The following is a 15,208-nucleotide window of genomic DNA, read 5'->3' as shown; positions in this document are numbered from 1 at the left end:
CTCTTTGTTAGGAAACTATTTATCTGTTCTACTGAGCTGTTTTACTTTATTTTTTATAGCATTAATATCTATTTACCCTATCAAATAAAATACAGTGTTAAGAAATTGTGGGGGTTTTTTTTCCACTTCTTACAAACACCATTTAATCTACTAGGAAGAAACTTTCTCTGCCTATCATTGGCCCTTACCATTAAACAAATATCAAACTTAAAAACTGTATCTAGGTCTTCTGGGGTACCTGAGTGGCTCAGTAGGTTAAGTGTCCAACTCTCGATTTCAGCTCAGGTCATGATCTCAGGGTCCTGGGACCGAGCCTACATTGGGCTCCATGCTCAGCAGGGAGTCAGCTTGGGATTCTTCCCTCCATCCTTCCCCCTGCTCGGGCATGCATGCACACTATCTCTAAATAAAATCATAAAAAACCAAACGTATCTATGTCTTCTTACATCTCTAAGAATCACAAATTTTAGAGTCAAAATGGACATCACCGATTATCTAATTTAATTCTCTTACTGAGGAAATGGAGGCCCAAAGAGGTGAAACCATAAAGTATGAGAAGCAGGCTTAGTGTTCCATGTCACTGCATTGCTTTCGCTGCTAAGTGTATGGGAAATCCTCAAAATTATTTATGAAATTGAAAATCACAAGTTGAAATACTATTAAACTACAGATATATGCAAATTAGAAATTTTAGAATTAAAATACAGTGCCTGTATCCATCTTGGCCTTTACCAAGAAATAAGTTAAAAAAATTTGTTTGTAAGCCAGCAAAATATAATGAAAAAAGGACAAAGAGTCAAAAAGTCAGATGTTATTAATCATTACGCTTATAAAGCAATAACGGAAAATGAGAAGATTTAGATCCAGAGTAAAACAGTGACTTATCCAGGATCACAAATTAACTTATTGATGGTGCTAGGTCCAGAACTAAAGTTTTCTTACTCCAGACTCTGAGACCAGTGTTCTCATTTATAAAATGGGGACAGTAATTCAAAATATTTTTGGGATTCATGCTATGAATAAAAAGGGAGACTGGTCCTTCTATTTTATCTGTATCAACCTCTTTGTACGAGGTCCACAAGGAGTCACTTTATACATAGATCAGAACAAGGGAAGTTTGTATTATGATAAGATTCCACTATATTCCTGAAGATATACATTTAGATTCCAAGCACAGGTCAAATACACAATACCGCCAGAAGTTAAGACAATTAATTTATTTTATCATTAAGTTGAGGGGAATATTCTAAAAATGACACTGGCTTCTTCTTCACACACTCCATTTAGAAATTCTTTTAAATGAAAAGTGAAACATTTCCTCAGAAACTAAACATTTAGGCATGTAATCCCATTATTTATTACTGCGGCAGATAACTAATGCTTCTTTGTCTGTCTTAACGAATGTAAGTATTTTGGTTTTATTTTATCTTCCATAAGAGATCATAAGAACCTCTGCCTAGGGGAGCCTGGGTGGCTCAGTCGTTAAGCATCTGCCTTTGGTTCAGGTCCCAGGGTCCTGGGATCGAGGCCCGCATTGGGCTCCCTGCTCCGCGGGAAGCCTGCTTCTCCCTTTCCCACTCCCCCTGCTTATGTTCCCTCTCTCACTGTCTCTCTCTCTGTCAAATAAATGAATAAAATCTTAAAAAAAAAAAAAAAGAACCTCGGCCTAGAGGACAGAGATTATTTTTAAAATGCACTCCAAGTTTATTTCCACAAAATATCCTAATAGGACTTAGCAAAGGATAAAAACTATCTAATTTTCTATAAAAATTCTTAAAAATTATATAGTTGAGACTTTATCTGCTCCAATTCAAAATCAAAAATTTAAAACCTTATTAAAAGCTAATGTTATGGGGCGCCTGGGTGGCTCAGTTGGTTAAGCGTTGGACTTCTGCTCAGGTCATGATCTCAGGGTCCTCCCAGGTCAAGCTCCTTACTCAGTGGGGAGCCTGCTTCTCTCTCTCCCTCTGCCTGCCGCTCCCCTGCTTATGCTCTCTCTGTCAAATAAATAAAAATCTTAAAAAAAAAAAGGTAATGTTATGATTCTAGCAAATATGTGAACTTCAGAAAAGTAGAATATTAGTTTTTAAATTTTAAGTTCCTTTATTGACATTTCATAATTTTTCTATTCTAAACAAGCCAGTAAAGATTACTGTGAAGTTCTCTTTAAGAATTTCTTCTCAACCCAGTCCTCACCTTGCATAATTAGAAAATTTAACCACTATTTCAGTCTGTTTTTTCTCTAAAGTTTTTTTTATCACATATGAATATCCAATACTTTCATGCAAGTTTAAGAGGACAAGAGCTTTAAAAATATTTATGTATTTTTCTACCAATAATGCACTGCTTGAGAACTTAAGTTTAAATTTAAACAAAAAACCAATATTTAAGCTTTAAATATAGTTCTTACATGGGCATATAAGAATAGTAACTGTATAACATCAAAGAAGAAAATAATTGCTGACAGGAAACCAATGTCAGCACTTAAGCATAACTGACTTGAGCAAGCCTTAAATTTAAAGAAATGCCTGTACACCTGCATTCTGTTAAGGACAAAAAGACTAAATGATAGCTAAACCATATAGTCTTTTCTACATGCTAGGCACTGTTACAAGATCTTACATATAGTAACTCATTTAATCCTCACAACAACACTGTGAAGTAGGTGTTGTTGTCCCCATTCTATAAATGAAGAAACTATTTAAGTGACTCGTCTGAGGTTACACAGCTAGAAAGTTGAAAGGTGGGATTTGAGGGCAAAAATTAGTCCGTGTTCTAAGTATCCTGAATAATATATGTCATATATTCATCAAATAATTTTTTAAATTGACAAAAATTAAATGTATTAAATTATAAAGCAGGATAATGATTTCTCTCTATATAGATAAGAATCTTAGAAATCAAAACTCAGTCGAATACAAACACTAGTAAATGATACAGAAGAAAATAACTGACAGACTTTGTATTGGATTGCTGAAAATAACAGTGGCTTTAGGTTTAAACAAAAATGGGTCTTCAAAACAATTATGCTGCTTATATTTTACCTTGAAAAACAGTAGCCTCTAAATTAAATTATTTTAATCTAAAGTATCAGTAACCATTAAATGAGCAAAACAAGAAAAAAGTTTTTTAACAAATTTTAAAAAACTTTTGACATTGATAAAATGCTTCCTATAGAGCCTACAAAGAGAAATGTCAAGTTTTATCTCTGGATTTCCTTAATGATGTTTAGTATTAAAGTGTTGGAATGGATTAGTTTTTCTTTCCTGAATATTCTGTTTCAAAGAAAAGGTTTTTTTTTGCTATTTTGAATGATAAGCTGTAAATTAAAGTGTAATATTAGCTTGCAATGTGTAAAAAAATTTCTTTCCATTAGAATTATGTTTCTTCAGGATTTTGTTTGTATTAATATCACAATATTTCCATTGCTTAAAATAACTCGTCACATAGTGGAGGTTTAGTACACTAACACTTGCAGAAGGATAGCATGTCTTTTATATTAAAAATTTGTAGCTGCTAATTCATAAAATATCAAGTTAGTTCTTCAGGAAAATAAATCTCTTAAGTTATAACACTAACATACCACTAGAAAATTTTAATAATTTTAGAAAACAGGTACAGAATCAAGTGCCAAATCCCTTTTACCCAAAGTTAAATTCTATTCTCGATCAATCATAAACACTAGCTATCAGCAATACTTTTAAAGCTCCTGAATTCATAAATATCATTTATGTTAGTTTACAAAGAAGTTCATGCCATTTTAAAGCTGAAGTTTTTTTCTGGATTTACCTAAAGGAAATGACAATTTCCTTTATGTAATTAAAAAATGTTTTTGCCTATTTGGGCAATATGGCAATGTACTTTCAAGGGAAGAACCACAGAGCATCCATGTTTCTAATATTATTACTAAAAGAGTCTAGTAAAAAGTGCTTTTTAAGACTGGATTTACAGGTAATTCAAAGCAGTATTACATCACTGAAATCATGGAAAAACTGTTTATGCTGATGTTTTGTTGCAATTGTGAGTCTTATTGCTTATATTTTGGTCACTGACAGTGTAAAGAAATGCTACTGATTTTTCTAAATTATTCTTACATTGGCAACTTTGCTGAACTTTATAGATTCTAACAGATTTATCAACTTGGTTTTCCCTGTCATTAAATCAGGAAGCCTCCTTCTGATGCCCCAATCTCATAATTCTCTTGCTTAGAGAAGTTAATAAAGAAATTTTAACTCACATACAAAAAAATTAAAAGCAAATCAACTTCAAATAATTAATTTTAATTTTAGACCACTAAAATTTAAACCACTAAACTATCTTCTACTCTTTCATCCTTCTAATATTGTTTCCCTTACTCTTAAAATTTGGAAATAGACAACCAATACATTTTTTATGTTAAGAAAATTACACTATTGGGGCACCTGGGTGGCTCAGTTGTTAAGCATCTGCCTTCGGCTCAGGTCATGATCCCAGGGTCCTGGGATCAAGCCCCACATTGGGCTCCCTGCTCTGCAGGAAGTCTGCTTCTCCCTCTCCCTCTCCCCCTGCTTGTGTTTCCTCTCTCGCTCTCTCTGTGTCAAATAAATAAATAAATAAATAAAATCTTTAAAAAAAATTACACTTTTATGTTTATGAACATGTTATATAATGCCATTTTAAGTTAGCTTCAAGTTTTGAGATGTACTTTAAAAAAAACACAAATTGTTTCAGCAAAAACAAAACAAATCTGATTTGGAATTATGCTAGAACCAGCAGATTACAGGTAGAAAATCTGTAAAAGATTACTATCACATATTGATGATAAGAAAGAAATTCCTTGGTTGTGTAAAGAAGGGCCTACTTGTTTGGCTGGAGATGGAAAATTCTCCTCCTGATTAGGCAGAATTTAGGAACAGGATGGGGCATGAGAGATAACATTTTCTTTCTCCTGATAGAAAATAGAAGTAGAAAGATCAAAATATTTTGCTCTACAGAGCTCAATTCAAATAATGAAGCACTGTTAAATAATACTAGCAGCCTATGTAAATGGCCTAGATAGACTAGAGTCTAACAGCAAGTAGGACAAACCAGTGAGCAGTTGAGAACTAGTTCAAAGAAAGTACATCTGTAAACTTAATTTCCGGGTGAGACACCTATATTACTTAATCAGAAAATAGTAAGAAACAGCTGGAAAAGTACAAACAAAGTCAGGTGCCCACCTGCTCATGTTTTTTTACATTGCTTCTTTCATTAAAGTATTATTTTTGGCAATAAAAGCTAATTTGCTTAAGAACAATTACTGAGATTTCTGGCTTCTCTGTAATCCATTTAACAGGAAAAGAAAGACTGTTTAGCCTAGGCTACCAAATGTTTAAAAGTATAATCTAGTTTAGGAATAAGTGACAGGGAGAGCATGCTTGCCTAGAGACACCTGTATTACTTGTACAACTTTAAAAAATAATGTTAGATGCTTGTGCAACCCCCAGCATATTACATCAAAACCTGGGGCAGATGCCTGGGAAAAAATATTATTTCAATTGTTACACATGAGTCTATTGTTAAGAACTAATGAGACATGTAGGGCAAATGCCCTTGAACTAGACCCCCAGCTTAAGAAAAACTCGTCAAGGATATTCAGCTATTCAAATAGTTTTGTCTGTATAAAGCTATAAATAGCATCACACAACACTGTAGGTAGAATGGACATCTAAACAAGAATACTGGAGGCTAAAAAAGGGCTGGACAGAAATAGGGTGCTTTAAAATCTGATGGTCCATTTTTAAAAATCTTAATGTTAAAAGAAAAAAAGGAATTAAACAGTTTCCTTTTACCCTCATAAGTATTCAAGAGTATCAGGTAAGTATTTTTCCAGAGAACTCTATTTCTAACCAAAAGCTAGAGTGACTGTATGAGTATTTTGGTTTTTGGTGAAGCAGTTACAGAAACCTCAGCTCCTGATCTTAAATGATGTGCCCAGGAAATATTTCTCTGAGTTCATTTAGCCTGCTCTTATGACGGAGAGACCTAAAACTATGAAAAATTTCTTCCTTTGCAGTTCATTTTCCTTATTAATTCTCTCTGTACATTAAACTATTCTACAGTAAAATTGAGTCAAACCTTGGAAGGAAACATGCAAATAGTTTGGTTGAGAATCTAATAAGACTGTGGCAATTTTCTTTTTAAAATTTAGCACTGTTTAAAAAAAAAAAACCTCTCTCATAAAACTTCTTTTTCCTTTCCCTATCTCTCCCCCTCACAGTCTCATCGCCCTCATTCCCCTCAATGCACCTAACACCTGAAGAAGCAAATGCTAGGCCTTCAATTTGCCTCCAACAATAAGGGACAATGAAAAAAATCCAACAATCCAGATTTCTACTGTATAAGCTTGTATAAAAAATAATCCTGTCCAATTTTCACAGCTAATTTTTAAAATTACGAGGTTAGTTCAATGTCTTGCGAATTTGTTCTCTCTGGAACCATAATGCCATAGAATGTCAACGTGTGTACTTGGAAAAGTTCTCCATACTTAAATAAGTTCGAAAAATAAAGTTGTGGGAGGGGGGTATGTGTTTGTGTGTCTCTTTTTTAAAACTGGACTTCTGGGGGCCTTTAATATATTGATATACACTGTAAATCTTTAATCCATTCAATACTTATTAACATCACCTGGAAAGTGTTGTAAATTTATACAACTGCATGGCAAATGATGAATTCATTCACAAGTCACTTCTCAGGAAAGAAGAGTTTTTGCTGCTACTTTTTATGTTCCTTGCCTCTTTTAAGTCTTTATTTTTTTTTACATTTTTATTTATTTATTATGTTATGTTAATCACCATACATTACATCATTAGTTTTTGATGTAGTGTTCCATGATTCATTGTTTGCGTATAACACCTAGGGCTCCACGCAGTACGCGCCCTCTTTAATACCCATCACTAGTCTAACCCACCCCCCACCCCGCTCCCCTCTAGAAGCCTCAGTTTGGTTCTCAGAGTCCATAGTCTCTCATGGTTTCTTTTAAGTCTTTAGAAGAAAAATGGTTTTTACTAAAAATAACCAAGTCTAATTATGCTTTTATGTCTTATATGTACACATGCACAAAAACTGGAAACAACTGTATTGTAAGTTATCAATAAATAAGCACTGGTTTGGAGGATTATATTTTTCATATACTTTTCTATATAATCCTATTTTCTAAAATTAACATTATTTTGATAACCAGATATAAAGTTTGTTTTGATTTAGTGACTGGTATCTCACCATTATCTCTTTAAATCTACACAGAATGCATGTTACCCAAAATGAAGGAAATAAAAACAATAGAACTGCCACTTAGAAAATTCCTTTCATTCTTACTAAAATACTTTCCCCATTAAGTCATTAAAAGGAAATCTTTCTGAATTATGTATTTACAGTGAAGCAAGGATACTGAAACAGGCACTTACCCTACTTAAGGCACTACCTTACAACATTTTAAAGGGAACACCTCACCTTATTTTAGCTTTTAAAAAATATTTCAGCACTTAACACGCATATTTGCCAAAATATTACTTAAGTTGCAGACAAGAAATTTTGTAAAGCCCTTAAGATTCTGAGAAAAAGGGCGCCTGGGTGGCTCAGTTGGTTAAGCAACTGCCTTCGGCTCAGGTCATGATCCTGGAGTCCCGGGATCGAGTCCCACATCGGGCTTCCTGCTCAGCAGGGAGTCTGCTTCTCCCTCTGACCCTCCCTCTCGTGCTTTCTCTCTCTCATTCTCTCTCTCTCTCTCTCAAATAAATAAATAAAATCTTTAAAAAAAAAAAAAGATTCTGAGAAAAAAATAAATTTTCCTGACAGTTTTAACACAGCAGGGGAGTATGTGATCCAAACATTTAAGAATTAGTGGTCATGGGGGAGGGGGCCTGGTGGCTCACTTGGTTAGGCTTCTGCCTTCTTTTGGCTCAGGTCATGATCCCAGGACCCTGGGATCAAGTCCTGCATTGTGTTGGGCTCCCTGCTCAGCAGGGAGTCTGCTTCTCCCTCTCCCTCTGCCCGCCCCCACCCCGCCCCGCTTTGTGCACACTCTCTCATAAATAGTATCTTAAAAAAAAAAAAAAAAGAATTAGGGGCCAAAATTCATTTCAATTTTTCTAAACATGTCAAAAATGGTTTGCAGTAAATGCTTTAAAAATATTTTTTAAAACTAAAAAAAAAGCTTGAAGCAAAAAATATAGCTAAAAGAAGTTTACAACAAATTGGGAGTTTCTTTTAGCTATATATAATTTAGTTATAAGAACAGAAACATTATTTTGCCCATTTACATAACTTAAATTATAATTTGATGCAATCAACCAAAATCAGTGCTACTTACATATAAAGGTACAGTGCTTAAATGGAGCACCGAAAAGACAAAACATCCAATTCTTTATTTGTAGCTAAGCATCCTATGTAACAAAAATACATGCTGTTTTCTTCTATATATTAAAATTTATATTATTCCATTTACATATTTTCTAATCTAGCTACTCTTTGCATCAATAGCTCAAATTATTCAGATTACCTAATCTTACTGGTGTCAAATACATATTCATTCGTCATCAAATATTTATTGAGCATCCAGGTTTGGATTTGAGGCCAAATTTTCTATTTTATTATTGCCATACATCGACTATCAATTTCATTATAAAATTCATTAGATATTCATTATTTCTATTATACTTTGGTTCTAAAAAATAATATTGAACACTTCTCAAAAACATCATAAAGAATATGTCTAAGTATTTATCAATCAAGATATCTTGAACTATAAAACACAAACATATCACATCCAATAACTGAGTATTTTATTTTCTCATTTCTAGAAAAATAAAATACTAAGTTTTTTTCATTTACAGTATTTTCAAAGAATACCAACCACAAGAGTGTCTATGTATCTACGTATATTCACCTCTCAATATGTACCCCTTTGGTTTGGTTGAAATATCTGATCTTAATTAGACTACAGATGGTAGAAAGCACTTCAGTTGAAATATCATTATTAATAAAAATGCACCTTCCCTTTGGAGTGCCTGGGTGGCTCAGTCGGTTAAGTGGCTGACTTGATTTCGGTTTGGGTCGTGATCTTGGGGTCCTGGGATCAAGCCCCATGTCCGGCTCCACACTCAGCAGGGAGTCTACTTCAGGATTCTCTCTCCCCCTTTGCTCTTCCCACCCCTGCCCCCACTCTCTATCTCCCTCTAAAATAAATAAATCTTTAAAAAAAAATAAAAAAGGCACCGTCCCTCGCATAAGCCTTCAATCCACTAGGAACTGAAAGGATAAATAAAGGTTGTTTAAAAGAGAAGAAAAAAAAGTCAACCACACCAAAAGTGGCAATGTCAAGGAAACACTCATAAGAAGAGTGATAAGAAAGTACCTAAAAATGTACAAGTCACTTTCCTCAAGCTAGCACATTTTGCATGGTAACTATTCAACATGTTTGCTTTTGTCTAAAAGACAAGACACTATATGATTTTATTCACACAAAATTATTTTTTTAAAAAAAGCTAATCTACAGTGATAGAAATCAACAGCAATTGTGTAGAGGAGGGGTACTGACTGACTTGAAAGTGTCACGAGGGAATTTGGGGGATAATGGAAATGTTCTATATTTTGTTTGGGATGATGGTTAATAGGGGTGTGTATAATTCTCAAAAATCATTGAACTGAACCCAGGATCTATACATTGTATTACATGTAATTAAACCTTATTAAAGAGCAGACCATCTCGTCCTAGTACTGGGGATCAAGGACCTGAGGCAGAACTGAAAAGCTGACCAGGTTTTGAGGTTCCTAAAAACTGGCTTTAGGGGCACCTGGGTGGCTCAGTTGTTAAGCGTCTGCCTTCGGCTTAGGTCAAGATCCCAGGGTCCTGGGATTGAGCCCCGCATTGGGGTCCCTGCTCCGCGGAAAGCCTGCTTCTCTCTCTCCCACTCCCCCTGCTTGTGTTCCCTCTCTGTGTCTCTCCGTCAAATAAATAAATAAAATATTTTTAAAAAAAGTTGGGGCTTCATAGAATGGTTTCTTTATTTGGCTTAAAAATGAGTTCTTAGAATTCTATATATTATTATAATCTAATATAAATACAAAGATCTATTCCAAAGCAACTCTAAGATTATGTACTTTCCTCAATTATTGATTCCCCTTGCTTACTTCCATTACTACAGATGATGGAGCCATATGCATTATTCAAGATTTACCATATCATTAGTCAAAACAATGGGAAATTAAAAGTCAAGGCTCTAATTGTTACCTTCCAAGTCATCTTTTGTCAGACATCTATAATGACATAAATATACATTACTACTTCTTTTAACCACCTGAGAAGAAAAAACTCAACTGTAAACAGAAAAAAATTTACAACCAAAAATACTGGACATTGGCACAGCACTAAACTTAGCACTTCCAGAATGAACTGCCAGGATAGCATTAGAATTCAAATAACTCAAAATGTTGATTTCTCAACCACTTTCCCAATTTCCCACACCTCCCCCAAAGAAATTAACTTTGAAGAGTTTATTTGATTAAGCAAAATTTGAAAGCAGAAGGATTAAAAAGTGAAAAAGGTGGTGCAGAAATTAGCAGAGGTGGCACTACCTGAAAGCTCATCAGAAAGGGGAGTGAGAACAATATCAGGCAAGAAGGGTTTGGAAGTATGGATCAGAACAGGAGCACTTTTAGCACTGCGTATATAGGCCGATGGCAGAGCACATTCACCAATGGATCGGCTTCTCATGGCTTTAAAAAAGGAAAAGAAAGAAGTGGGGAAGGAAAAAAGAAGAGTGACTATAATGAAAGGCTTGTGTCACAGAAAAAGCAGCAACAGAGAAAACTAAAAGATACAAAGGAAGGAAATTTTAAATTAAAACATTTCAGCACGGCAAATACTGGCAAGCTGTAAGAAAAGAAATCAGAGAACACATGACATTTCGAATGTAAAGTTTTTGGTGTAAAGCAGGAAAATGCTTATTATTATTAGCAGTTACAATGGTATAGCATTAAAAATCAGCAGACACTTTAAATTAGCACTATGTTCTCAAAACCAAGGGTTGAAAAGTTCATTGAATGGGAACACTGAAAAGAACTCAACATTATTAGTTCAAAGAAATTTTTGGTACTATATTTGGGCATTTCTCTGAGCCATTACGAGGCAATTCCGAGTCATTCTTCTTAATGAAGCTGAATTCCAAAAACAAATCATTTCTACTTTCATACTCTTCCCTAACAAAGTTTCGAAGTCACTCCTAGGTCATTTTTAGAACATTTTATGTAATTCATAATCTAAAGGATTGAATCTCATGGTTAGTATTCGATCTGGATAGGAGAAGAATGCTTACTTAAATCCATATCTCTTACTTATATTAAAGTGTAACAGTATATAGGACACCTGGGTGGCTCAGTTGGTTAAGTGTCAGACTTCGGCTCAGGTCATGATCCCGGGGTCCTGGGATTGAGCTCCACATCGGGCTCCCTGCTCAGTGGGGAGTCTGCTTCTCCCTCTCCCTTTTGCCCCTCCCCCTGCTTGTGCTCTCTCTCTCTTTCAAATAAATAAATTAAAAAAAGTTTAACAGTATAATTTAAAATTTTTAAGTAGAAATATTTACAGAAAATAGAATTTGCAATCTGGATGAAAAATCAAGTCACTGAGAAAAATAAGTTTGTGTTAATTTAAATCTTAAGCATGTAATATAAAAACTTTAAAGATTAAGTTCTTAAAGATAACTTAAAAACTGGATTACTTTTCAAAAATTACATTTGTAGTTACATTTGGTAGTCTCGTATAAGGAGTCACCAGTTCATACGATTAAAGACAAATTTTAGCACACTTACAAATAATTTTTTAATAGTCAAGTTTATACTTCCCAAACATGTTTTTAACTTAACTTCCAGTTTAGGGATTCTTGAACAAAGGTATGCATATTGTTGTGTATGAATAGAGGACTTAAAAGAAACAATATTGCATAATATCCAGTATAATATGACTGGTTAAAAAAAAATTTGAGCGTTAATATCAATTCAAAATCTTGGTTCTCCGGGTTAATGTAAACTTTTGGTTCCCCCACCGATGCCTACATTGCTTAGCCTGTCACACAAGGCCTATGGGACCCGGCTGCACAAATCACTACAACTGCATCTTTTCCTCCTGTTCTTACAAGCTGCTGCCACAGAGAATTTTTATACTGCTCCCTGAAATTTTCATGCTCTTTCAAGACAGCATAGCTTTGTGAATTCATAATATCCTTGGTCTTTTTTTCCTCCTGACACTCCTTCGTACTCAAAATGTCATCTCATCTGTGAAGCTTTTCTGATTCTTCCACATAATTAACTTACTGGCAATATAGCAATGAACAAAACAGTTAAGAATCCCTGCTTTTGCAAAGCTTAAAATCTATTTTTAGTGGACTGTATGTTTTTTATGTCAGCCTCCCAACTTTTCAAACACAACAACTATATCCTCTGATCTTTATAATCCTAGTACTTGGCACATAGAGCTCAATAAAGGCTTATTGAATGAATATCTGTATTTTGGGAGTATGGCATAATTATTTGAAAAAGAAAGGTTTCAGTTGCAAACATAAAGAGGAGTAAATCAAAAAAAGATACTTTAAACTAAATTGACTTTTAAAACTAATCTGATTTAATTTTCAATTCTACAGAAGAATTACAAGTTTTCTTCTGTTTTTTTTTCCCTTGGGTTAGATAATTCCTTGCATATAACAATTCCTTTTATTCCTTCTTTCCTACAACCAACCTGGAGGAAGAGCCTGGGCATTTCCCTTGGAACTTTCCATAATCGCAGTGGTTTAAGTTTGTTATGATCCTAAATGAATTCTACAAAAATGCACCCCTCTAATTTTTTTCACTACACTACAGGTCTTTATGCATACCTGAAATTCTGTCCAGTGCCTCACAGCCATGTATCCTACACTACAGAAAATTACTTATGATGAATTAACTACTAGGATTTTTGGGGATTTACTAATCTAAAGCTTAGGTCAGAAATCTCCAGAAAGCCACTGAAATTCCTACTGCCACATACATTCCTAAGCCACCCATATCAGTGATCTTAAATCTGTAAATGAAAGGGCAGTATAAAAAATATAACATCAAGAAATCAGGAAGTAAAAACAAATTTTCAAACATATAAGCATGCCAATTTTTGAAGGCTTCGTATCTTTACCCATCTCAAAAAAATGAATAAAAAAGAAAAACGGGGGCGCCTGGGTGGCTCAGTCGTTAAGCGTCTGCCTTCGGCTCAGGTCATGATCCCGGGTCCTGGGATCGAGCCCCGCATCGGTCTCCCTGCTCCACGGGAGGCCTGCTTCTCCCACTCCCACTCCCTCTGCTTGTGTTCCCTCTCTCACTGTCTCTCTCTCTCTGTCAAATAAATAAATAAAATCTTAAAAAAAAAAAAAACAGATGCATTCCACATGAATTCACCTTGGATCATAAAGTACACACATTATGTCAAAAACTGTAACCTTCATTCAAGAGTTCCCATGCAACATAAGAAATTCATAAAAACAGCAAATGTATTAAATCACTAAAAGCACACAGATACAAAATAAATAGAAGGAAGGCAAGTCTTGCCTTTTCTCACTTCTAAAATTACACAGTTCTCCATATTTATAATTAAATAAAATTCACATCATACATACATGTCTGTCCACTGGGAGAAATACCTTTTTAAGTCCCCAAACTAAGGCTAAAGATTATGATAAAAATAAAGTAAAAGGAAAATCTGAAAACAGAAACAGTGATATATTTGTTCCAACAGCTGAATACCAGTTCCTGAATCATAACTGCAAACAAGTTATTACTTCTCACAAACGTATTCTAAAGTAAGTCTAAAGTAAGTCCTAAATTCGCTGCATCTCCTTTAATAATATGTTGGCATAAGCAAAACCTTAGGAGTAGTGATGAGGGACTTACTAGAATGTATACACTTTATCATAGATTCAATTTTTAACTGTGTACACTAGGAACATAAAAATTTAATATTTTCAGAAAATATATATTCAAACACTATCCTGAATTAATCTGCTGCCCCTTTTAGTATTTTCCAACATATGCAGGTACTTTTCTGAACAAAATTGTTAACACTTCAACTTTTTATTTGATAGGCTTGTTTAATGAACAAGCCAGACAAGGTTGTTTTGGCAGAGGTACCAGAAAGTAACCATAGTCAGGTAGGAATTGAAGATGAGTATTTTGCTCATTATATACTTTTTAAAGATTAGAAAGATGCCAACATGTTAACGACTGTTTCTCATTAGACAGCTCATTGATGTTTCCTTAAGCTTTACATTTCACACTAAGCATAAATTACTTCTATAATCAGAAAAATTATCTAAGAAACTTAAAAAAGATACATTTTAAGTAAAACAAAGTAAAATTTTAAACTTAGAAGAACAATTCTATCCTAACCAGTACACAAATATTTTCATTAAATGTGACATTAATATAAAATGAAGAAAGGCATTTCAGATGTAATCAACATCTTCCTAAGAATCTCAAAAAGTGATTCTATATCAAAACTTTGATTATATTAATTTTAATTCATCCATACCCTTTATCCTTGTATCATTTATTATTCTTCTTGACATAGACAATTCTATGCTTATTTTATAGGCAGAAAACAACTGTGAAAATATGTCTTTTGAAGGATTTAAAAATTAACTGCTTTTTAATTCTTTTAAATTTCTTTAAAATAGTGTTTTTCATGATTACCATTAAATACAGATATATTTCCACAAAAAAATGCTCCTTCCATAAAAATCATAGACTATAGGGGTGCCTGGGTGGCTCATTTAAGCATCTGACTTCAGCTCAGGTCATGACCTCAGGGGTCTGGGATAAAGCCCTGAGCTGGGCTCCCTGCTCAGCGGGGAGTCTGCTTCTCCCTCTCCCTTTGCCCCTCCCCTCTGTTGGTGCACTCGCAAACCCTCGTTCTCTTTCTCTCTCAAATAAATAAAATCTTTTAAAAAATTATAAATTGTAAAACCTAAAGTAACTTCAAGCAATTTTGTTTCAGGCATATAAAGTATTATTATTCCCATTACACAGATGAGGTAAATAAAGCCTAGGAAGTTCAAAATGATCTAGCTATTCAGTGATGAAAGTAAGAGTAAAAAAAGAGATTAGGACAAAGCCTTCTTAATTTTCATTGCAGCACTCTTTCTACTATAATTCAGAGCAAGTTATAAGTCTC

General features: G+C 34.2%; 1 protein-coding gene across 2 annotated transcripts in view; it reads right to left on the bottom strand.

The window, feature by feature from the left end:
* The window catches only part of RALGAPA1 (Ral GTPase activating protein catalytic subunit alpha 1), a 252,659-nt gene that overhangs the window by 137,814 nt on the left and 99,637 nt on the right, over positions 1–15,208 (bottom strand). The window lies entirely within an intron of this gene.

The sequence above is a fragment of the Eumetopias jubatus genome, unplaced genomic scaffold (genome assembly GCF_037043125.1).
Source record: "Eumetopias jubatus isolate StellerSeaLion01/CBP00866 unplaced genomic scaffold, mEumJub1_p1.0 scaffold_7, whole genome shotgun sequence".
Classification (NCBI taxonomy): domain Eukaryota; kingdom Metazoa; phylum Chordata; class Mammalia; order Carnivora; family Otariidae; genus Eumetopias; species Eumetopias jubatus.
The sequence above is the reverse complement of the archived record's forward strand: the minus strand, read 5'-3'. Positions and strand labels throughout refer to the sequence as shown.